Source organism: Coturnix japonica, chromosome 2 (genome assembly GCF_054131305.1).
Source record: "Coturnix japonica strain WE chromosome 2, WE-NBRP24, whole genome shotgun sequence".
In the NCBI taxonomy this organism is placed as follows: domain Eukaryota; kingdom Metazoa; phylum Chordata; class Aves; order Galliformes; family Phasianidae; genus Coturnix; species Coturnix japonica.
Window position 1 is genome coordinate 119,367,598 of NC_140664.1, and position 25,155 is coordinate 119,392,752.

Below are 25,155 nucleotides of genomic sequence, written 5' to 3' on the forward strand. Positions count from 1 at the left end.
TATATAATTTTCCACCAGGATTCTCAGGTCTTTATTTCAAGAGCAGCTGCATTAAGCCAGAATTTATTCTCCGTATGAAGACAGATTCAAATTTGGCAGAAAACTCTCCCTTCTACCACTTTCAGTTAAATACTGGGGTACCATAACTATGTTGTCACCCAGGGATATAAGGCATGGAAAGAGACACCAGGCAGTGAACTCAGTAACCAGTGCAGACAGCAGTGCGCTGTGTGCAGAGCCTTGCCCCATGCAGCCTCCTAATTCTGATTAAGCTCACGTGTTTGGCTGAATTGGTGCCTGATCTTCTCAATTAATTGCTGTGTAAATGCCTGCCTGCTTCTGGGTGCTTTCCATTTCATAAAAATCTGTTGTTTACAACCATCTCTTATTCATTTGCCATAGAACAAAACAGAAAAGAAAGGCTTTATTCCATTATTTAGGTCTACACCACATATACAAAGGAGAAGAGAGATTCTGCTACACTTTATTCAATATGATGTTACAAGAAAACAACAGTTACAGCTGACAAACCATTACATCTTTCATAATACAGACAAATTACAAGGTGTAACAAATAATGCAACATTTATTTACTGTACTGCTTACTATGCTGTTCTTCTGAAGTATATATATATGTATATATATATATATATTTAATTACATTAACATTGTTTTCATGTACCAGCCCTCGCTTTTTATTTGTTATAAAAAGAACACCTCTCAGTGCACCATACGAAAACCCGCGTGGAAGCTGGCAAGCTGGGATTCTGTATGCAGCACCATTGAAATGCATTTTGGGGGATGGGAATTTGTAGTGCATCCTTTACTTTTAGATTTCTTTTTTGCTGACGTGAAAAACACAAGGCAGTAACATACGGTCACTCCACCTAACTGCTGGTAGGGGAGAGTTTTGTTATGCTCAGTAATACAATGTAATTCTACTTATATGGGGTGTCAGTGTTTTGCTCCCCAGTCTGTACAGCCTAAACGTTTTGTATAACAAAGATTACAAAACCCAGTTATATTCACAGCTGAGTATTTTGTATGTGAGTGTACCGGAGCACTGACTACACATTCAGTTGTGTGCACTGACACAGAGCACATAGGAGTGGATGTCACCCACCAGCCAAAGGCAATTTATTTCCCTACTCTCTTCCACAGGAGTCTGAAGTCCGTCATCACACAACAAAGACAAAATGGAAACCCCGGTGCCTCTGTCTACTGCAGATTGAATTCCCAGTGTTGCATTTACTGGCATTATCCTCAAACATGATCCTGTTTAAAAACAATAGTGAGAATTGGAAGGACTCAACGATCAGGGATGTCATACAACAGAGTAATGTTGAGTGTTGGAGTGACCTGCCTGGAGCTGTGCCTGCTGGAGTATGGATTGGAGCTGAGCTGACCCCAGCTGAAGTGGGACCAAACTATCTCCAGGTGTTTCACTTGTAATAAAGTTGGGTTCTGTGAACGTGAACTTGTAAGGAATCTCTGTATCACACAAGCCATCTCTATCATCACCTTCCCTTCCCTGTTCACCTGGTATTGTACAGAGTCAGAATATGCTCTCCTACTTTTATCTGCCTGCTTCTGCCCTGTGGCTGCTCATCCCTCTCGTAGCTGAGCCACATCCTTTCTCTCAGTATCATCTGGAAGGATCTGCTGGGGCTCAGGCAAGAAGACAAGAATTACACTGTTGATGGCTGTCAGCTCCAGGCAAGTCCCACAGTTTGTCAAGGACTGCACCCCACAGAATACCGTCCATTTAAACTAACTTTTGACTGCTGATGGCATGAAACACTGCACTCCCAAGACCTGCAGCATGTCTGGAAGACCGGGCTGATTGTTTTCTTGTCCCTTTGAATATTCTGCAGGGAACTGGTTTGGGAAGGATGAGAATGAAAGAGGATAGTGCTACTGATATTCCCTGACTCTGCCTTAAGGACATCGATGGGGTTTAAAAAGTCCATTCATCAGCCCTGAAAAGGGTTGTGGTGAAAACCTGCAAGATGCTGGAGAGGTGGGATAACTGCCAGGGGACCCTAACTGAGGGGGACTGTCAGGTTGCTGATGCAGGACAGGACAAGAAGGGAGAAAAAGGCTGTACAGTCCATTCTCTGCATAGAGGCATTCCCAGTTTCTCAAAATAAAGAAAAAATAAAGTAAAATAAAAATTTAGGTTTCCCAGAGGATTTCATGATCTGGGAGAATAATGTGCAGCAGATCTCCTTAGTGCAGGAAGAAAAACCTCTGCGGGTGACAGCAAACCAGTGTCAGCACGGGCAGTCAGAAGAACCAGAAAGGAGGTGCTCAAGAGATTCGTGCCATTCTTTAACTGATCAGTGGCCAAGACAGACCCACTACTGCTAAAAATCCAGTTACTGTTGAGGAACCCGGATGTTTGTGTGCTTTAGGCAACTGAGTCTGAAGATTTTTGGACCAACAACTCTAATTATTTCAGTGGTTGCTTAAAAGTGGGAATGGGGCAGAGAAGATAATCTCACATGCATGTGTGTACACACACACACACACACACACACACACCGTAAGTAAACATGACATGATTCACTACGGACAGCAATGATGTGCTGGGCTAGTGGGTACAGTTAGGGAATCAGTCTCTATATTAAACCTTCAGATGTTTAGTCAGGCAGTGTAACTGCGTGCCTCCCAATTGAAGCTGCCCAGTAGATGTGTCTATGCAACTACTATTATACTCCTAATTGAAATCTTACATTTTCAAAAATTCATCAGATTATTATTATTATCTTTTTTTTTTTTTGCAGCATGATTTTTTTCCCTAAAAATAGCTAATTTCAATCATCAAACTGCACAGCGTTTCAGTAGCAAAGATAACGTATAAAAGATTTTCTCTTACAAAAAAAAAAAAAAAAAAAGAAACATGAAATCCAAACAAACCACGTCTAAGGCAGTTTCAGTGTGTGATAAAGTCAAAAGTTCAGCGGTCACTTGTTTTCCCCTCCTAAATACAGGAGGAAAACTGTAGTAACTTCTAAATAGGATTGTGACTGAAAGTGGCTTTCAGATGGCTTTTACCAGATCCTGAAAGAGAGATGTCATTGGGGGAAACTGTTTTAATGGCTGTGCAAATATTGAGAATATTTCCTCGGTTCAACTCTTTGAAAGTGTAGACTCATACGCCAGTTCATTAAGAGGCCTTCCGTAGCTACTTGAGCATTCAAGGATTTGCCTTATTGGGTGTTCTTTTCTTATTAAACACTGCTGGAGTTTAATAAGATGGCAGTAGCACAAATCCTTCTCCCCTCCTTTTAAACAGTGAAAGCTAACCCAAGTGTTACCGCACTTCTTAAAAATGTAATTCAATGCATCCAGCAAGCAAGGGATGTCAAATTTATGTGCAGAATAATATTGCCGAGCAAGCGGTACAGTCTGAGCAGGAGCATAACTCAACAGCAGTTTTCGCACTGTGCCTTGCTCTTTCTGAATGCAAAGCATTGTATATGATCAGGGCAGTTTTATCCACCCCCCAACACAATGTTCTCCCCAGCCACAATGTGGCAGGGGCTTCCTCGCCTAAAGTCACACAGCTTTGTTTCTTGCAAAGTTTGCATTTGAATGATTCATTCAGAAAAGCGATTTAAAGACACATCGTCTGGTAGTGCCTTCCAATCAGATCGGGATACCTATAGAAAATGATTTGAAAAGTGCTTTGGTGTGGAACAGCAAACCGTCTGGGATAAGGAGAACTCTCGCTCTGTAAGCAGCAAAATAACACAGTTAGACTTAATGGCTCATTCAACAAAAATTTCTCTGTACCTTTGTATCTGCCTTGAATTAAATGGAACAGTTTCAGAATCTCTGTTTTCTTTTGAGGAAAACATTCCAAAAGGTAAACAGCATGAGGAAAAACATGGAGATGTGAGCCAAGGCCCACAAAAGAAAGAAATACTCACAAAGGGAATAAAACCATAAAGAATTTGTCGTGTATCTGTCAGCTGAGCGCATCTCATTTTTGCGTCATCTTTCTCACAGGCCTATTTCCAAAACTGGCATGCTACATAGCCTAAGCAGAGTAACCAAATTCAGAGTGCTGGAGTAAACATGCGGTTATTGCCATGTTTTTAAAATGGATATAAATGATCTGAGGATACAATGAGAAAAGAAAGTACCCAACACCACTTCAGGAACAGTGGCAAGGTGCTGTAACTGTCAGCCCAAATCGGGCTTGCTCTGGCAGAAATTGTCTTCCCATTGGTTGCAATATGTGCACGACTCTCAAAGAAAGCATGGTCCTTTATGCCACCGCTGGCTTTTTTTGTACAGTCATTACTGAAGAAGTGTGAACACCGAATGTGTTGTCTTAATGTATTTAAGACATTGCTGGTGAAAGCATAAAAATCCTTACAAAGATGCAGCGCTGCAGTGGAAAATCAAACAAAATCAAACACAAAAGACTGAAAGAGTACATGCCATGTATCAGTAAGCAAAAGCTTAATCTTCACATAGTTCTCTGAAATCACAAGGTATCCAAAATGCGTGCAAGGTTTTAAATAAATTGCAGGGAAAAACAGGGTCTTGCCAGCTTCAGTTTTCTTTTGAATGAAATCCACCATAGAGAAAGAAAGGAAACAGGCCATGGCTCCTTCCTGGTGTCGGACTCCTCGTTAGGTTTTTGTTTCCCTCCTCCAAACTGGTAAATTTAATCCTGTAAGGAAACAATATAAATTATAATAAGCTTCATGACTTGCATTTTTAAATGACTTTTTTACTTGGTATATAACAGATTAGTCCAAAGCCAGTTCTGAAGACACCAGCTCAGAGCGAAGGACAAACACCCAAAACACTTTTAGAGGTGGAACCTCAAGAAAACAAGCTTAGAACACTGATGTTTTCATGGTGCCAGTTGCCTAAGAGAGATATGTTTATCCGTCTTCATGCCTATCTGTCCCAAATGCTAATCTTCAGAGATGCCATCAGCTCTCACGTTCACCATGGAAATTACAGGCAGCTATATATAGACTGCCAGCTCTTCTAAAGGTGGTCACACCCCAGGAATGCAAAGGAAGGTTACTAAACGCTGGCACAGCTTCAGGAGTTTACGAGCTTTTTGCCCCTTTTCTTATGGAGTTCCGAGTGATCAGCTTTGCAGGAACACTTGTGACCAGGGTGTGGAAAAGTTTCCTCAGCTTTGCTTCCCAAAAGTTACTGGAGGTACCTCACAGTAACATCACTTCACTTGTAAACACTGCTGGGTTACGGAGCAACATGGCGCGCTGCAATCAAACACATTCACCCTTAGTTGGGTGTTTTTCTATTTGTAAAAAGATAACAAAAACATCTCCTTTCATATACAGAAAGTAAACACTGTACCAAGAGCTTTGCTTACATTGTCTTTCCCTCTACTAATGGTTCCTGGCTATAGGGGCTCAATGCAGTGACAGGACCTATAAAGATGTACTGCATTGTCTCTGAGATTTACACCAAGCAGGAGGCAGGCCAACAATGTGGGAAGCATTACTTTAAAACAAAACTAACAACTGCAGGACCAGCTTGGTGAGGGCTTGGTGAGGGCTAAATGAAGGCTAGATAGACTGGAGCCATTGGAAGGATTTTATAATTAACATACTTAATAAATGTTCAGGTAGAATTCTATGCTGAGTAATAAAGTGGGACTGCATCTTCTGATAATGTTCTGCAGTTTTATGAAGTTCAAAATGTGTTTGTTTCACAGAGATTTTCAAAACCAAAGATTCTAACTAAAAACCTGCTACCCCTCAGAAATGTAGTTTCAGGAAGACAGGCAGATATGGAGAAATTTTAGCACTTAATTAAAAGAAAACTTAAAATTAAATATTCATTGAGCTTAGAACTGGTTTGTATTAGCATGTCCTAGAACTATTTAAATCAACTCAATGCAGGTGCCAGTGAATCTAGTCTAGCCCTCATTTCAAAAGCAGGAGAAAAACAAGGCATCAGTTTCAAGCATAAAATTTTAATTGTGGCTTTCATCATACCAGCCTAATCTCTACACTACATCTGACTTTCATAGTATGCAGCGTTTCTGTCGTGGCTCTCGAGAGCACTTCTTCTGCCCTTCAATTGCCAGAACTCCTGAACTGGATTAACCAAAGCCTGTTCTTAATGATGCACGGCAGCATCTCCTGGAGCTTGGTCTGCCACCTCCTGAGTCCTGCTTGGGTTGTTTCCCAAATGCCTCTGGAATGTCTGTTCCACATGAAAGTCCCCAGGGTCGAGGAGTCTGGCTGAAGCCCCAATAAATCTTGTTTCGAGGAATAAATTAGAGTTTAGTTTACTCTTCATAAACTCAGGAAGAAAAGCAATATTTGGAACATGCTGAGATTCACCGCTGCTGACTGGTGAAACATGATTGACACTGTTGCCAAATTCTACATCTGCCTTCCTTAAAAAAATCCCTCAAAAACAGACCAAATCAAACCAAATCAAACCAAACCACAATACTTTTGGGGGATGACCACTTCAGAACCCCCCTTACAAAGGATGAAGCTTGCAGTTTGGAAACCTGGGTCTGCACAGGCACAAGACAAGTTCTTGGTTTTATAAGCCCAAACTGCTGGAGTTCCAGAGCCTGCCATAATGCTGTCTTAACATTAAGGACAAGTGACTAAAGAAGCTTCTCTAAGAGTTACCAATCTCCTCATGTTTGATGAAAATTGCATATTAATTAGATAATTACATTAATTACAGAGAGCTTTTCCTTTCTATCAGTTGACCTCAAGGCACTATCCAAAGGAGGCCAGTATCACACTTCCTCCCAGGGATATGCTAAAATTCACCAGTGACAATACTACATTTTCTGAATTCAAGTATCACTCTGCAGGCAAAGCTGGTCACACATTCCCAAGCCAAAGTCAGGCCTTGAGCTTCAGAGATGGGGAATTCCTTCATCGGAAGCTTGAACTTTCAGAATCAATCCCCGTAATGCTAAAAGCTTTCCTAGAAATAAACAAAGCTGCCAGCATTTAATATCTTAGCATAGTGCAACTGCTGCCAGCATCACTGCAGAACAAGGCTGTGATCTAACAGGAAAATCAGTGGAAAAAAGGAAGGTGATTTCAATTCAAAATTCCCAAAAGGATCTGGCTGGGTAAGGCTGGAAGACAGAGTGCAAGCAGAACCAGAGCGTGGCCAGTGATCCCCATCTCTCTGAAGATGTATTCGCCTGCCCCATTTAGGGCACTCACACAGCCCTCCCACTGCTCCTACCCGCACACCGATGGTCAGGTGGTTCTGATGTTGAACCCTGAGTTTTGGCCACTGAGGCAGTTCTGCTTTGCATAAAATCCTTACAGGAACAGGCCCGGTGGTTAGGAATACATTTGCTGGGGAATACATAATGCTTTCATTGGAGTCCCTAATTCACTGAATGCTTATTGATGATTCCAAGTAGAGTCAACAGGTGAAATCCCTTCCCTCTGCCTTGTGGTTAACGCCTTCTCCTGGGAAATGGGGAACAGAGGTTCACCTGTCCTGAGGCAGAGGAAGGAGCTGACACAGGGAGGCCCTCTCAGGGACGTGCTGTAACCGCTGTGCCATGGGGCAGAAGGCCTTCTTCCCTTTTTGTTTGCCTTACAACAAGACTTGCTGTGTTACATCTCTAGACACCGCCCTACACTGGAGGAAGAAGAGGGTCTCTATTTGTCCACAGCAGAAAATTCACAGTAAAACAAACATGAAATTGTAGATTGGTGGGAACCAGGCTTTTTATTAAAAAAAGCATTGTTTCTCCAGTGAGGCTGTTGAACTGAAGCATGGGTTGTTCACACAAGCAGGACCCGAGGCAGTTCCTGAAGCAAGGCTCACCACACAGTGCTGCTGTTCAGTCCCCAGATGGCCTAGTGTTCCATGTTTGCATTTTTTAAAGATGTATTTTAGAAATACCCTTGCTTAGAATTTAATACACTTTCCTGATCATACAAATCAAAGTTTTGCTTTGTGACTTGGCAGATTGTGTTTATGGCCTCTGGTCACAGCTTTGCTTATAAAAGCATAAATTGTTAAATGGAATATTTACAACTTGTGATTTCCCAAGAGCAGAATAGGGTTCTTTCAGATCTCCTTTCAGAAAAAAAAAAAAAGAAAAAAAAAAAAAGAAAGGGCCCTGAAACAGACCACCTTAAAAACAAACCTATACTCTTTTTCACCACAGATCCAGGCAGTTTTGATTTTCATGATGTCTTATTGAACCCAGTGGCAGATTGCAACCAAGGTAATGATGTGCTTGAAAGCAAAAATTAAAAAAAAATAAAAATCAAGCGACCTAAATCAAGGAACTCAATTGTGTATTTGTTATCTAGAGAAATCATCTGCTGCATGCATCCTGCTTGGCACAGATCCTAAGTAGGATAAAATAAGGTGTTCACCCACCTTAAAATGGTAGTGGCCAGTGTCAGAGTATAGGAGCTCTTGATGTAACAAAGGATACCAAAGCTTATAATTTAAACATTAATCATGCACTCAGCACATGAGGCAGACGAGGATGACTCAATGTCCCTCAGATCCCAAATATTTTCCATTATTTTAATTAATAAAAGAATGCCATTTCCTTTAAAAATGCAAATCACCAATTCAATACATGCCCTTTTTGGCAGCATCAGCATCCTTCTCTAGGTGCTTTTAATTTCTGTATAAATTATAAAGTTGGGTGGAGCTGTGCTCCCGCAGTGTCCTTAGCATGCAAAACACACCCAGAGTGTAGGTCTATTTACGTTGCAGCTGATTTAGCATCATTATAAGAGTATTCATTTTACAACACCCGATTTAAAATCAGAATGTGAGCTGACAACTAGAGATGCTGCATTCCTGTGAGCTGATACGTGGGGTATTGAAGATGATCAACAATACATTCATTCTCTCCCTCCACCAGACATACACACGCCACAGATACCATTCATCCCCTCTAAAAGAAGTACACTATTAACAGGTGATTTTTTTCCCCTACAGCTTTTATTCCTCTCCTCATTACAGAAGTCATTTTAAAAAGCCAACCAAACATTATCAATATTATTTGCACTCGGGTAATATCTGCATGCAGTTCGATGCTATAAATATTAATTAATTGGATCACCAATACCCATAATGCAATTTTATTGTGACCTACATGCCCTATGAACCAGATATTTTTTGGATTCCGTTTTCTTAAAACCAACTGTCAGCATCATGTGATGGAGGAGATGAAAAATGAAAATGAGCGTTCCCGCTGTGCAGGTGAGTGACCTGTGGGAGACAGCTCTGCCTGCCAGGATTTTTACACGTACCATCAGACACAGACCAATTGATTAGATCATTTTATACCCGCCACCAACTAGGCTCAAGAGACTAATTAGAGAGAGTACTGCCTGCGCAGGCACCCCATTGACACCTAATTTGCTCAGCCAAAGCCTTTGGGGAGAATGTATTATCTCTGCAGCTGCACTTCATGCATTTCTGATTTGAGGCATAAGCAAGGAGTACTTCTTCACTCTTTTGAGCAAACTGAGTATATAAGCCCTTAAGTGCTAAATACAAGCCGACAAATTAAATCCAGCCAGCCTCCTGTAAATTCTTTTTCCCTTCAGATCTATATATACATATGTACATACATACACAATTTATATCTGTCTGCAGTATATGTACACAAGCGTACAAATAACATGTATGTATGTGTGCATGTGGAAAGTGTAGGTGCACAAAAAATATTTCGATGAGTATATGCTTTAGAATATGGAATCGCTCTCTTTCTCTGGAAACTTTTATTTCTGTGAGATATAACAGCCAAGCAATTGTTGTAATATATGAAAAATAAATGATCCACAGTACTGTTAGCTCAGGCTCTGAATTACCCCATGGACAAAGCTCAGCAGACTGCTGCCTGTAAAGTTTCTCTGCATATCTTCAGAGGTCTTCAGTGCGCTGCCTAGCTTTGTTGAAAGCTTTTCTTCCATGGACTGCACCTCGTTTGTGGTTCCTGAGGAACACCGCTCACTAAGGCTAAATATAAGATTGCTACAATTGCTTTCTGCTGGGCTTTGGTTTTGTCTAGTTACTCAAGCCCCAGAATACACTGGAGAGGTAAGACTTAAGGCTGTCATTAAAAATTTATTTAAAAGAAAAAAAAAAAAAAGACACTAGAAAAACTATGGTTGGTGTGTTTTTTTTTAACAGACTGAGAAGTGTTGGAAGAAAATATTCTTTGTTGCAGGTTGGTTTGTGGTTCCTGAACTCAAACATATTGTAACACACAGAGAAAATGGTGGATTTATATCACTTCAAAAATAGCACTGAAATGAACTCTGAAATGAACATGTCTTCTCTGAGATGTGGTTATAAAGGAATATTCAGGAGTTTAATGAAGGAGAATTAATAACTCAATTTAATTTCAGCTCATGAGGAAGCTTGTGTTGATTTGGTCAGTTAACTCAAGATTTTGCAGTAAGAAAAGTATTAAAGAAGCCTTAGCTTAACATGGGTGAGATACCAGTGTGACAGAGACATCAGTTATAACCTTCTTTGCTAAATGCAACATGAATGTGACTTCCTATCTTTTTCTTAAGTTGGCACATTATAAAGAGAGGACATTCTCACCTTTCTCTACTTATACGCACCTTTTAAAATTTGCTTTAAATTTATTCAATAACATTAAATCTCACTGAACTTTCAGCCAACACCCCTGAGTTATCGCGGTAAATGCTGGCTGTTCAAAGAACACGGTACTGCATGGGACTTACACATCATAAAAATAACTACTAATAGTCAACACAAATAAATCATATTTGACAAATAACTAACAAGGCATTTACTGATGCTTTTGTCTTTTCCCAGCTCTTTCCCCTTTCCTAGCTCTTTTCTACCATTTCTGTGTTTTTATTATATTTGCTGGATCTACCAGACTGTATCTTCTGCCTTGGATACTGCTGTATAACAGATTCTATATAAACACATCACTGTCTTCAGAATTTATCTTCCTGCATTTTATTTTTTTGTTCCCAGATGGGCTTTGTGCAGATCCCTGAAACTACAGACAAAGTAATTTGCGTGACAGGGTGACCACGGGATCACTGCCTGCTGCCAGGGTGAGTGAGGGGATGACCCTGAAAGAGCTGAGCACTGGGCGAGGACTGTGCACCAGTCAGAAAATAAAACTTTGGAATAGAAACACAAGTTCATAAACAAACCAATTTTATGAGTATACATACATTGAAGTAAACAACGTGGCATAACCTTCATAAAGGTGAACAGCCAGTGCCTCAGTGGATATGGAGCTGAGAAGCAGGAAACCAAGATCTGCCTTCACTACTGAATGTTCCCATAAGCAATTCACTTTATCCCGCTGCAACTTCTGTTTCATAACAGAGGTTCTGTTTTACGTTCTAGCCTTTGGGTTTAGAATGTCTCCCCAAATGAGTGCCCAATTTTAGTCAGAGCCACCAACAGTTCAAATTACATAAATACAGTTAAACTTAACAGAAAAAAATATATAATATTAAAACAGCTGTAAATTTTGGTGCTTGTTGAAATCCTTGCTTAGACTGTCAGTTTTCCAATTTGTGCCTCTGTGTATAATAGCAGTCCAAAATGGGAATCCTGCATCACCTAGAACTTTGTGAATGTCTCTCCAATGAACAAATGTGGGAGGCTGATTCTGCATAACCCTTAAACTTAAGTTGCTAAGTAGCATTTATGCATATCAATAATTGCAAACCAACCAAGCATAATGTTTTGCACAGAGCCCTCTTCAAAATATTATAATTAATTCCCTCGTAGCATGTCTTGCTAGGAAAAAAGGAATACAAGTCCTGACCATTACTGTAATATTTTATCAACAGTATTCACTTCCAATGACATTTAATAACATGTTTGGTTTCACAGTTGATTTGCAGGTATACCTTAAACTTTTCAGTGGTTGTGGTAACTTCCAAATTAGTTTTCTCCAAGTCTTTCAGCAAAAATTCTTTACTGCCCTGGCTGTCCACAGCTGAAGTTTTTTTCTTTGAGTGGAGAACAAAGTCCACAAAGCCTTTTACAATTACCATTTGAATAAGGCTTCACATGAAAAATGGCCAGGACTGAATCTACTACATGTCTTCTAGTTTTTGAGAATAAAGCACAGCCCTCTGTGAGTGAGCTTTGGGAAAAGTAATACTTCAGACAAAGTTACAAAAATAGCAGCGTTATTCAGCTCGATGTAGTTTGCAAGCACAGCCACAGAAACTTTATTAAAAACAAAATAAGAAATCAAAAAAGCAAACAAACAAAAAAGGCACACATCATGACCAGAAAAATATTAGTGTTGTTTGTTTGCAAGAATATACTTTACACTTGGGATTATATGAGTAGAAAAACTCCAAGATGTAATATAAAATCCTTCAGATTCCAATATACAGGAAACCCAAACAAGTCCCAACCCATCTCCTCCTCTCCCTCTATTTTTTTGATTGATGTGGGGTATCTAAAACATTATGTTTCTAACCCTGATACTTGCAAAAAAGTCTGCCAAAGTGAATGAATGTGAACTGGAGCTGCAATGAAAGAACCAAAACCTATTTTTTTTTGCCAGTGTTTGACACAGTGCGATCCTTATGCCAGCTGCAGCATCAGATCTTTACTCTGAAACAGATCAATAAATGCTATGCCTGAATCAAATTCATATACAGTTTAATTAAAATATCTAAAGGAAAGAAAAAATGGTCTATCAGTTATCGTGATAGATTTCTTCTTGCTGAAGAAGAAAGAGGCTGGACATTCAAGCACAAATAATAAGGTGCAAGACAGATGAGCTGTGGTCCCCTTCCACAATGTCTCATCTTTGTAGCAAAGTTAAGAAATCCCCACTGCCCACAAAGCTCACTCACTACTAATTCCTGCCCTGCAATTTGTATTCCTGTTACTTCTAATAAAACTGCCTATGTCTCCCCCTATACACTGGATAACTAAAAGTATCAGAAGTGACATTATGATAAACCCAGGTCATCTCAGTGATTCAGTCTGATGTAAACAGTTGCACCAGCACAACTAGAGGGACTGAAACTGGTAGGGGAGCTTGAAGTTTGGAGCCTGAATAGAGCTGGGTAGAATTTTTTTCATGCTGTTCTTGCCTGTAAAGATAAAATCTTGGAATTACATCCTTATTTTTCATTAGCAGCACTTCCCTAGTGCATTGCTCATAGCAAAGCTTCACTTTCTGAAGGCTGAAGCCACCTCCAAAACCACAAATGGCTAATTATTTTCAGGTATCCAGAAACACAGAAAAATCTGCCTTAGCTGGCTACTTAGGGAAGCAGACAGAAATCGCATAATGACCTACTAATTAAAAAGAAAGCAAACTATATTCAGAAGATCTGGGAATACCCCTAAGATTGCCTAATAAGGATAATCTCCTGTGCATGTTTCAAGGGAGCAGCAAATAAGAGATGGCTGAGATCCCAAGCATCTAACTAAAAGTTTGGGTTTTTTTTTTTTCATTTTTGGGGTTAGTTTCCATTTCTTTGCAGTGCAAATATATTGGCCCACTAACACATCAAGGAGATGTTAAACAGATAGTTTAGCTTATATTCAATCAGAGCTCAGAAACCTGAGAAGAGATAGAAAAACTTCAGATTCTTTATATGAAGGTATTTAGCTTTGGATGAAGAAACCCAGTGTTTGGGGAGAGCAGATCAACTAGACCCCAGCTCAAATACCATACCATGCCCAAAGCTTCCTGACTGCTAATCTCAGGTCTGACAGTCACTGCTATTTATCAACTTGAACTTAAGCACATTTCTAGTATCTGCTGACCAGCTCACAAGTCAGATGTGATAACATGCCTGACTGTCTTCCCCATCCAAATAATACATTCAGAGAAGTTATTCAGAAATTTATTCGTGGTTCTCCCTGTCATGTTTTTTATCCCCATGGTTGCCATAGAGCTGCTAGGTTGTACCCTGCTGGAGCAGTCTGCTGGAGAAAATGACGTACAATAGACTAAATGCCTGCCAGATGACTCATTAGCATTCACCTCCTCCTGAAAATCAGGCACTACCTCATGCAAAGATTGATTTATCCATATGTTCTTTAAAATAGGGCGTTTTGTATGCATATAATTGCTAATATTACACACGTTACTTTTTGAAAGATAAGTGCTCTTGGAACAAATGCAGTACTTCTAATGCAAACCAGTGCAAAGCAGCAGTGGCATAGTCTTGAAATTGGTGTGGATCATTTTTCTAATCAACTTCAGAGAACCAAAGACAGCTTGAATCTTATCTCTGCAATGGATCCACAACACTATAAATTACTTTAGTTCCCAAACAGTAAACATTAAGAAAACAAAGAGAATGATTATCATTACCAAAATCATTGTAGTAGCTTGAAAGTATCTACAGACAGTTTGGGATTAAGTTAAGTTATGCTTGTCAGTTGTTCATTGGCCAAGAAAGGCAAAGGAAAAAGAAGGAAGAAGGAAGGCTAAATTAAGAAAAAAAAAAGAAATCCATTTTCACCTGTGTTTTTTTTTTTTCTTTTTTCGTAGTGTTTTCCCCAGAGTTTCTTTTTAAAAAGAGTACTTTTTAAACCAGCAAGAAATTTTTAATTAATCCAGAATGTGGAGTTGTAACAGCTTTTGTTTTAGCTGGACCAAACAGACATCATTACAGTCACATTCTGGATAGCTTAGATCCTTGTAGCTGAAAGCTGCTATTTGTAAGAACCATCTGGTTATACAGCCTATTTGCTGCTGTAGCTTTTCAGAAACCAAACACTGTGCCAAAATAGTCATGTCAGTTAAAATAAAATTTTTAGGACAGCACTGCAACGCTTAAGCATACGTACAATTAAACAGAATGTAGACCTCACATGCTGAAACACAAGGATTTTTCCCACAATTACAGCATATAAAATGAATGGCAAGATTAAGTAACAGATACATTTAAATTTTGGAATATGTTTCCAAATACCATTATGTCCAGAGCTCTTAAGCTATGTGTCCACCCATTCCACAGATGTCATACAATATAATTGACAGAGAGATCAGAAAGTCTTCAGAGCTGACCTTTCCAAGCTTGAATTGTTTCCCAAACTAACAGTCATTAAGACCAGAACGGGGCAGGGCAAAAGCACTGGCGTCTATATGGAATATTAGCTGCCTCCATACTCATTCCACATTGGCTCTGCTAGTACTTACTGTAGCCCTTTCATCTATACAAACCCCACTTGGAATTATTGCTAAAAATCTATGACATTAGAAACAGTTACTGGCAGCTTCAGACCAGCTGAATTTTTCCCTGTCAGTTTCATTTTCACATACAAAACCATATGGAGCACTGAAACAGATATATTTCCACAGTGTGGTCTGGTCTCTGTGGCATTAAATTGAAAAAACATTCCCGAATTGGCATCTCAATAGAGCATCAACACAGCAGTGAGGATCTCCTGTCTAGTGCATAGAGAGATCACAAAGCAGCTCAGTGATTTTATTTCTCATAGTTCCCACTCTGGCTGTGGTGAGAGCTTTTTCCACTTGTATGACTAAGATGCTCAAATATAACACATGATTTGGGAAACTCAGACAGTGGTTATTTCACATAGACACAATTTTTAGACGATGTGGAGCAACTGCATCCTTTGAAAATCAGGCCTCCTTCCGATATCACAGAGGCTTTTTCCACAATCCTGATTTGTTTTTGAAACATAATGTTTTTAAAAAGCAGTTTCACACATCACGAGGTTTCATATATGTGGCAAAAATAGTAGATAATCAGGCGTAACATTCCATGCATTTTATGGCCTGCAAGGACAAGGATTGTGGTCAGATAGAGAACTAAGGGTTTTTCTTTCAGTACTGTAAGCATCAGTTTTCTCGGACCTGAAAGAAATAATCTTTTGTTTTGAAGCTCCGTTAAAAATGTGAAGTTTTGCATACCTCATTTAAATAGTTTAAATGACACAAGGTTAAGAACAGGAAAGCCTTTCACTAAAGGTAGTTAGACCTTTCCAAAGATTTCATATTATTTGATGCTTACTTTCATTGCATTATTCTACCTTGGCTGCTTCCCAAGTGGGTATAAGTTAATTAAACAGGATTTTGATCCTCTAAATTCTTTGCAAACTGCATCTTTACCTAACTATTTAAAGAAATCAGATTAAAAAAACAATCATGTGGCAGAATATGTATTTTTACAGCTGTGGAAAAAACAAACATGACTATTAAGCTTATTTGTAAGTACTTTGTAGTCAAAGCAGCAGCCAAGAATCATAGATGATTTCAATTAAAATAATTCTGGGTGGGCACACAAATTCGTTTACCATGGGTTTTCTCAAACTGGAACTTCTCTAGCATTACTGAATAGCACGACACTCCCGTAAGGCTTCGTTTGTTCATGGCAACTGAAGTTCAAACTGTCTGATTAGCTTGTATTCATTTTATGAGCCATGTAAACTGGGCTCTATGAAAAATACCAAAGCCATGTTGCTACAACCCCTTCCCTTGCTCAACTGGCAGTGCTGGGCCTGATGGCATCATGCATCATGTTTTGTCCACCTTTGCCATTACATTTGACCAGAGCTGTTACCATGCACAGACTGTGGTAATAAAAGTTGATAGGAATAAAGTCTTCCATATTATACATCACATTGCGTACAAGTAAATCATAGGGTCTCACAGCAAAGTTTCTCTTTTCTCCTTCTCCCCTTCTCAGTATTCCCAAAACAAAAGATTCTAAAGTAAGATCTAGAAGTAGTGTATGTTAAAAAATGAAAAGAAAAAAAAAAGTGATCCAAAAAAGGCACTGGAAGTTCTGAAAATTCTAATAAATATTTTGAAGGAAGGTCAACAGCCTGTAACTCTTATGTATCAGAGCATTTTTATCCCTACAAGCAAAGGCTACAATAACGGTACTGAAAACTCAATAAGTTATATACTCTGTACTTTGCAAGAGCTTTGCACTGAGTTATTTTAATTATTTTTCTTATGTAGTAAGTGGAGGCTGAAAAGGAGATTTTTGAAATAAGAAATGTTATTGTTAACTCACTAATAACAGCTTAGGGACTTGGGATTACTATAATTTCTGAAATACCTTTTAGCTTATTTTACCTAATGGACTAAGTTGGTGGTATCCCTTTCACTTGGATTTTAATGTAAGGCACCAAAACTTCCTTTATGCTGAAATACAATAGACAACACTGGGCACTGATATCACATCCTGGAAAATTTTAGAACACCAATATTTGAAACAGGGCATTTTTATTAATTCCAAGAAGTTAATTTTTCATTTGTAAATGCCTAAGTAGTGATTAAGTTTAGTGCTGATATATAACGTACACAGTACATTATTTATTTTTAAAATATAAAATACACATTCCCCCTGTTCTGAGAAAACACTGATCCTAAAGAGTCAAAGTAAGGGTTTGATTTCTCTCTTTTGATTCTGGAGGCCCCACAGATGAGAAGGTTGTGAGCTTCCCTATTTTGCTTCTGACATTCAGCCTGAGTATGGCTTGCAACCAACAAAGAGCTGGGGGCAATACAGGTAGCAATACTTAGGTAAAGCTGCTGGAAGGGATCTCAGGAAAAAGCAGAGGTGACAGCAAAGGTGCCCAGCAGGGCAGGGCAGGGAAGACTAGAAGGACATAATGCAGCCAATGCCAGGCAGCAACACTGTTAACAAATGATGAGGTATCACAGCAGAAGCTGCTATAATATGGAAATAGATTCTTACCCTCCAGGCCCATATGTCATCACACCAAGCTAAACTGAAGCGGCCTGCTAAAACGGGCAATTTCACATGAACTTGGCAGGAGAACTGCCAACACAGGGCTTGTTTTCTACTGCTGCCACCCACTCTGCTAATTCAATTTTGCTTCCTGATTTGCTTTTAAATAATAATGAACGAAGCAGATGGGAGGGGAAAACATTCCTGGCAGTTAAGTGAGCATATGAGTGAGGCTCTTTGCTTTTCATATACCTTGTGCAAACTAGGCTCTAAACACGATGTCAAGTGAGTAACAGTGGTTAAACAAGAAAGCCAGGATTTGCCATGTTCTCAGTCATTCAATCTTTGACCAGGACAGGCAGACAAACAAAACAGGCAGAAGGATAACATGTTGAAAGAGTAAGCAGCACCTTTCATAACATTTAACTTTTACAGGCAGAGGGATGGACGACTCCTTTTCCCATCCTCACAAATACCAATTCTTTTTTGGGAGGGTGAAAGGAATTAAACTGCAGAGCAACATTAAAAATATCTTTTGAGTTAAACCCCTAATAATAAGGACAGGCACCTATTGCTGTCTCCTTTTTGACAAAGAGAGGGGAATCAGGCTGAAGCACCAAATTATATGACAGTAAGAAAAAGGGCAGAAGAAGACTCAGAAAGACAGAGGGCAGATGGCAAAAAGCATACAGCCGGGTAGCTACACGTCTTTTCAGCAGCAGCAATAGAAACTATTATTCCTGGGTCACACAACATTATTTCCTGTCCAACAAACAGCAGGTAAGCTTGTTTGCACAGCACATGGTGTTTTCTCTTGTGTCAGCCTGACACCGAGGACAATCACCTCCTACTGCTACTGACTGGCCTCACACTGTGGGTTTAAAGGTACAAATCCTACAGACAACACAACTTGATGAAGGTGAGAGACGGTATTGTTGTGATTCACTACACACAAACCTTCTTCTTCCAACCCTTTAGTTTCTGAAAGTTTTGGATGTTAAAAATGCTCGTGCAGTGTCGTGTCTATTCCTTCTAAACCTGTACTACACACTCTTTAAGTTACAATAACCATAACTCTTCCCCATGGGACCCCCTTCACTGACCAAACTATCTGCCACTTCTGTAAGGCAATGAGTTTTATTGAAAATTAGACCTGCATCTCCTTTACTTTGGAAACTGGAAGGCTTCAAGTAACTGGAGCAGGAAACAAGAAAGAGTTTCATTAGATGAATGCCTAGAAAATTGCATTTGAGTCCTTTTTCTTCTAGAGCTCCAATGTGATGCTAGAAAAATTATATCCCAGCTCCGACATGATGCTAAGGAAGTTATATTAACCTCTTTTATTATTATTATTATTATTATTATTATTTTTAACAGGAATTTGGCAACTCTAATTTTCCGTATAATACAAGATGTTGCCTGGCTTGGACTACTGATACACCGAGCATTCACTGCTGCAGCTGAAGTCACTGCAAAATGAAATTCAATCTGAACACATTAAGCACTAAAAGATGCTAGGAGCTCTGAGAAATCAGGCAGGAAAAATTGATTTATTTTTAACAATTGTCATTTTAATACCTGAGCCTCAGCTCCTGGTGTGTCAAATAAACACCTCTGCACCATCTGAGCTCATGGATGCACTGCAAGGGTAGCTCCCCAGTGCTGAGAAGGAGCTAAACTATAATGCATCACAAAAAGCCTCCACTGAAATTACTGACTCTGTATATGCAGTCTATGGATGTTGTAGCCATAATGCATCGGGTCAAACGCTGAGTTATGAAAAGGAAAATTAACATTAAATATCTTTCAATATTTACAATCTACTATCTTGCAAAAAACAAAACAAAAACAACAAAACAGTGATTTCAAGTCCCAAAGAAATGATAGTTTATCATCCTGTAAGTGAAGACTGTAGATGCGTAAACAACATCTGGAAGAAATTAAATTTGAAACCTTAGTTATTTTTTTCTTAACTTCTGTTTGAATTTGCCACTTTATAAAAGTTTTTGAGACAGACACTTTAGGAGAAAAGAATATTGCTAAAACCTAATGGACTGTTTATCTTCCCACTTAGTCACAAATAATATGAAGAGATTCATAATATAAAACACAAGCCTGGCTCAAATTTACTATCAGCTTCTACTTCTTTCAACTGAAATATTTTGTCTGGTTTGATCTTGCAAGACCACAGTAATTTAATTTGAGGCAGTAGTCTTTGACAACACAGGATAACATGTATTCCATTGTGTCAATTTTCTGATCTTTGTTTTTCCATCTGATGTAGCTATTTCAGTGTATGGCTTCTAAAAACTGAAAGAATTTTACACAGGCATCAGTACTGGCCTGTTCTTTGTAGTAATTAAATTAGTTTCCTGTTGAGTAAGTAAAATACTGGCATCCAGGAATAGTTGGGGAGACAGCTCTGAGGCTTAAGCACTGAACCATGAACTTTCCTGTTCACCACAATATTAAACGAGTAGACACTCTTGCTGACATTATGGGGAATGAAAGAGCATTCTGTTAAGATATTTGTTTCGTTCCTGTTCATGAGCCACTGATCTTCTAAAAGAGAGACTTCTAAAGATACAATGAGTATTCCATGTTACAGAGTTAACCAAACAAATGTATTATTTGGTTTAAAAATACGCACGTCAATGTTAAAGCTGAATTTGAACTTCACATCTAAGGGGTCAAAACTCAAAGGGGAGAAAAAAGCCCAACAGCCACACAATGGCCCAGTCTCATCGCAGGCTCCTTGCCTCCATCCTAGCAATCACAGAAGTGAAAGTTGATACAAGGCACAGATCTTTGGCCCAAGCACAGCACAAGTGGTGCTGACACCCTGAAGGATTAGGGCAAGAGACATCGCGTCTCTGATCTTCTATTCTACTGCATCTCAGCAAGCGCTGCAGAGTTTGCTATATAGGTAAATAAGGCATAACAGCAAAGCAGCACACACAGCGCATGAATGGGATGTCTAAACACCCATCCTTACTTCAGTTTCATTTTCCCTTGTAATGCAAGAGTTCTTAAAGCATTATACATTGTTTGCATTAAAATATACGTGCTTACTACAGTACATGTACACTGAGACCTTGTGTGCATATATTTAGCTTAATGCTAATCTCTGAGTAAAAGCTCCTTCTGAAAATAGAGATTTATAAAAAGAAACACTGATAAACCTTTAGCTACAGAGACTGGTGGTCACTGCAAAAACAGCACTGCAACACAAAACCTGTGTGATTTTGCTGATCACCCCATAAATCTTCCTTTGTCCCCTGAGTTTAAGTTTTCAGCCAAGAAAAACAACATTCTTCATAAAATTAATGAAAACAAGCTGCTCTTTGCCTACAGAAAAAGATTTTTCTTAATTACATTTTTTGCTTTGAATCATATATCCTGTAGTTTGATTAAATCCTCTTAGAAGTCAACTAAAAATTAGAGCTTTGCAGCGTGAACCTCAAAGATGGTGTTTACTTGGAGAATATAAACCCACTGTGCCTCTGGAAGCTGATATCTAAAGCAAGAACGAGAGCAATATGCAGGACAGTTTTTATTATTTTTATTATGTCACTGCATAAATTTATTTTCAGGGCTTAAAGTTTTCAGAGAAATATGATCTGGCCAATGTATTTATTAGAAATAAATGGGCTGTATAAATGAATGTAGATAAAGCAAGAATACTGGAATTCTGGTTAATCCCTTGAGGCAGTAAATCAGGATTTCTAAAGCACTTAATGCAAAATATCTGCATCAAGGGGTTAAATATATAAAATATGAAAAGTCAAAGACGGACTAGATTAAAAGGTTACATGGAGATGGTGCTGTAAAAAACGGAGCCCACTGCTGAATAGATATCCAACAGACATTTATTTAGGTTCACTGGCTGCAGCAGCCGCTGGCACACTCTAAATGAACTCATACAACAAACAAAAATCGAATTCTAGTGACAGTCTTTGATCATTTTTAGTACCAAAGCAGAAAATTTCCTTGTGAGAACCAAGTTACATAGATGTGATTGAACTAACACAACTAATTGCCCTGGCTGAAAACCCTCTCTGAATCCTTACAGTCCCAGCAGTCCAAATAAGCCTAGTGACCTTCCTAGCAAACAAGACAGTAGACAGTGAGAAGACATCACTCATTACTTTAAACACTAATTGAATCAATTCCTATCCTCAAAATCTCCCTTTGCTCAAGGGTGAAACTAGCTGAAGAACTATGGCTTTGCCAGGCCTGTGTCACGTTCTATCCAGGTCACCCAGCTCCCTGCTCTTACAGCTCTTTCCCTCTTTCTCTCAGATACAACAGTGTCCACTGGCTTCAGCATCACTATGCCCATGCGTGCCATGAGGGAAGGTGCTTATACAGCTCATATCCATCTTATTTTTTAGAAAGTTTCCACACGTGCAAAGTGTTATCACCACTGAACTACTTGCACTTTGAGGTTTATTTTTCCCCCAACAAAACTGCAAGGCTGAAGAACAATTTCCTTTCACTCTAGCTCATGATGCTTCCATATACGAATGTATTCAAAAATCTTGTTTTTATGTAGTACAATAGATCAAATTTAAAAAACAACAAAAAACAAAGACAAAAATAAACAAACAAACAAAAAAAAAAACCCAAATATTCTGACCAACAAAAAATTATTGTTCATACAAACACAATCTTCCCTTTGATTCTCTGTACAGGTGCTTATTTCTAACACAACTTCAACCATCACCCAGGACCAGTAAGAGTTGGCTCTGAAGCCCATTCTTGTAAGGTATAAAGCAACAAGACATACCTTGATATGTATATTCCTGCTTTCATGCACATGCATGGATAAATCTGAACTTCCCTTTTGTACTACCATATGAAGACAGTAACCCTGATCCTTTAAGGGACTCCATGCAAAGAAACCAGTACTGACACAGAGGTTGTTTGAAGTCAGTGTGGTTTTTCCAGTGGGAGACAGGAAGAGACAGGAATTACTGAGTTAAAGTTGTGTATTAATATTTTCAACATAAATTAAATACTTGCAGCTAAAGCAATAAATACTGAAATCCTACTGTGAATCAATACCTTTTAGTTCTTTGGGAAGACAAGTGACCTTGATCCTGCCTCTGTCATTCTAAGCTTAAAATTTTTAATTTTTTAAGGGAAATTTAGTCCAGATTGAGAGAATTCCTTTTCCCCACTCTGGCATCTCCAGAAACTTCGCTTGCTTCAGTAGGTCTTAATCACATCCTTAAAGCTAAATATTTGTTCAGCTACATTCCTAAATTGAGGTTTGTATGAACAGGAGATGAAAGGAGACTTTTCTTTGTATGACAAATTACAGTACTCATCACTTTTGTTCAGCAAGGTCATATCAAATACCATTTCACAAATCAAGTAATGTCTTAAAATTCCTATGAAGAGACGCAGCAGATTACATCCTGCATTTCTGTTTGGGACAAGGCTGACAGAATCCAGTAATACCCTGAATACAGGTAATATGAGCTTGTTAAACCTTTTAACCAAAATTTGATAGCACAAAAGAGAGTTTCAAACACTGTATTTTCTTCCTTTTCCCACCTCTAATTTTTTTACTGTTAAAGATGCATGGCTACATTACAGACAAAATCATTAAAATGAACATTAAAATGAACTTCCACTTAATTTCTTGAAAGCTCTGGTACCTTGAAAATACTTTTTAACAGAATCTTCCACCTTGTTTTATTTAATGTTCTTACCTCCCTGTGGAGAACCCATATCACCTGGATGTTGTCAAACGTTAGCCCTGCTGAGCAAGCTTTAGGGTATCTTCTCACTTGTTACTTAGCCCCTTGATTTTCACTCATGCACAGGAAGAAATTACCAAAAAATAAAAAAATAAAAAAAATGCCCAGGGAATGGTTAATAGACTCAAAGCTACTATTTTAAGTGATGATATTGATAGAACTAGCTAGCGTATAACAAAACGTGTGAACTGTGAATTGTGCTCAGTAAGCATCCATTTTATTTGTGGAAAGTGGCTACTGTGATTACCATACGGATGTCAAAATTCATTGTAAACTACTCCTCTAACAACTTAGTTTCACAGTGACACTTGAAAATACTACACTAAGACAACAGACAAGTACACAGAAGAAGCAAATACTGAACAAAATTACACTTTTATACACTTTTATCACTAGATTCACTCATCTCACAGAGCTGATACGTTTACTCCCATGGGTCTGCATCAGTGTGGGAATGCACGGGGAATGTGCTATCACAGCATTGCTAATTCATCTGTATTTGACCTCCAAGGAGCAGTTTGTGTCATTGTGGAGTGGAAGCACTGGTAAAACATTTGTCTAGATAAAAGACCTCAAGCAGTTAACCTGCTCAGCAGAGGCAACGCAACCAGGCACCAGGATAATGACCTCTACCCAAATGGGGAAGGTACATCAGTGTCATACCATGACAGCAAGACAAAGGATGATGGTATCTCAGCAGGGAAACATTAGCAATGATATAACTCTTGGTACTGTATGGGAATGAAATGCCTTAACAAGTACAATAGCAACCTGTCTTTACCTAGCAATGATTTCAAGTTTAGGTATTTTAAAAAAGCAATAAACCACTTTGTTCTTCAGTTGTCTTTCAAGCTCCTGCTTTCATTCCATTTTACTTTTTCCTAAAAAAAAAAAAAACAACAAATAAAATATCCTGATAAGAGCAAATCTACCATGTGGGTAAAAGTTATAATTCAGAGCAAACCAGCTTTTCACATTTGATACGTGAACTGCAGGATGGCTGAGTTTGTCTCACTTCAGTCAGTTGTGACACCATTCTCTAGCACAAACTAGAAGAACCTGATGAACCTCGTTCAGCGAGTCCAACCTGTCCCAACAGACAGATTAACTACTTTTTTATGCAGATTATTTAGGTTCAAGATGCCTTTTGTTGTTTATAGTGAACTCTTCTTTCTTTTTTTAAAGAGAGACACTGTGTCACATGGCCATTATTTTTACTGTAGAGAATGCCTTGAATACTTAGCTACCACTCTTTTAGCCCCACACAAAAAGTTCTGGCTTTAAACTGTTTATTTTTAAAGTAGTAGCATGATCAGACTTGTATGTTTATCTAAAGATCTTTACTTTATGAGAGTGATTTTAGTCTGTGAGGTTTCCTCTACACATGGTAGGCAGCTGTCAGAAGCAGTGAGCAGGGCGAGGGGTCACCACAGCTGCTCTGCTAAATCACAGGGTTCCATCAACATCGCAGAAATCCTGCCGAGTGGGAGCTGGGAGACCGTGGATTAGAGTGCACTGGAGTGTGTATATAAGGTCACACCATGTCTATCAAAGTGATATCAAACTGGTACGCCGTACAATACATTTTACTGTGTTCTGTGTTCAAAGAAAATAAAAGGAAAATGGACATGTGTGTAGCAGACCACAGTTTAACACAAAATTTCACATTGTCCTTTCAAACAGATGGATTTACTAAGTTC

The 25,155-nt window shown here is 38.9% G+C and overlaps 1 protein-coding gene across 7 annotated transcripts in view; it reads right to left on the bottom strand.

Moving 5' to 3' along the window:
• Positions 1-468: 468 nt before the first annotated feature.
• The window catches only part of CDK14 (cyclin dependent kinase 14), a 289,389-nt gene continuing 264,702 nt past the window's right edge, over positions 469-25,155 (bottom strand). For 6 of the 7 annotated variants that reach the window (XR_014943062.1, XR_014943060.1, XM_015853369.3 and 3 more), the window contains one exon: positions 469-4,687. The gene's annotated coding sequence lies outside the window, so the exon portion shown is untranslated. Of the gene's footprint in view, positions 4,688-23,407; positions 24,337-25,155 lie in introns of all 7 variants that reach the window. The other variant, XR_014943061.1, reaches the window with a different exon arrangement.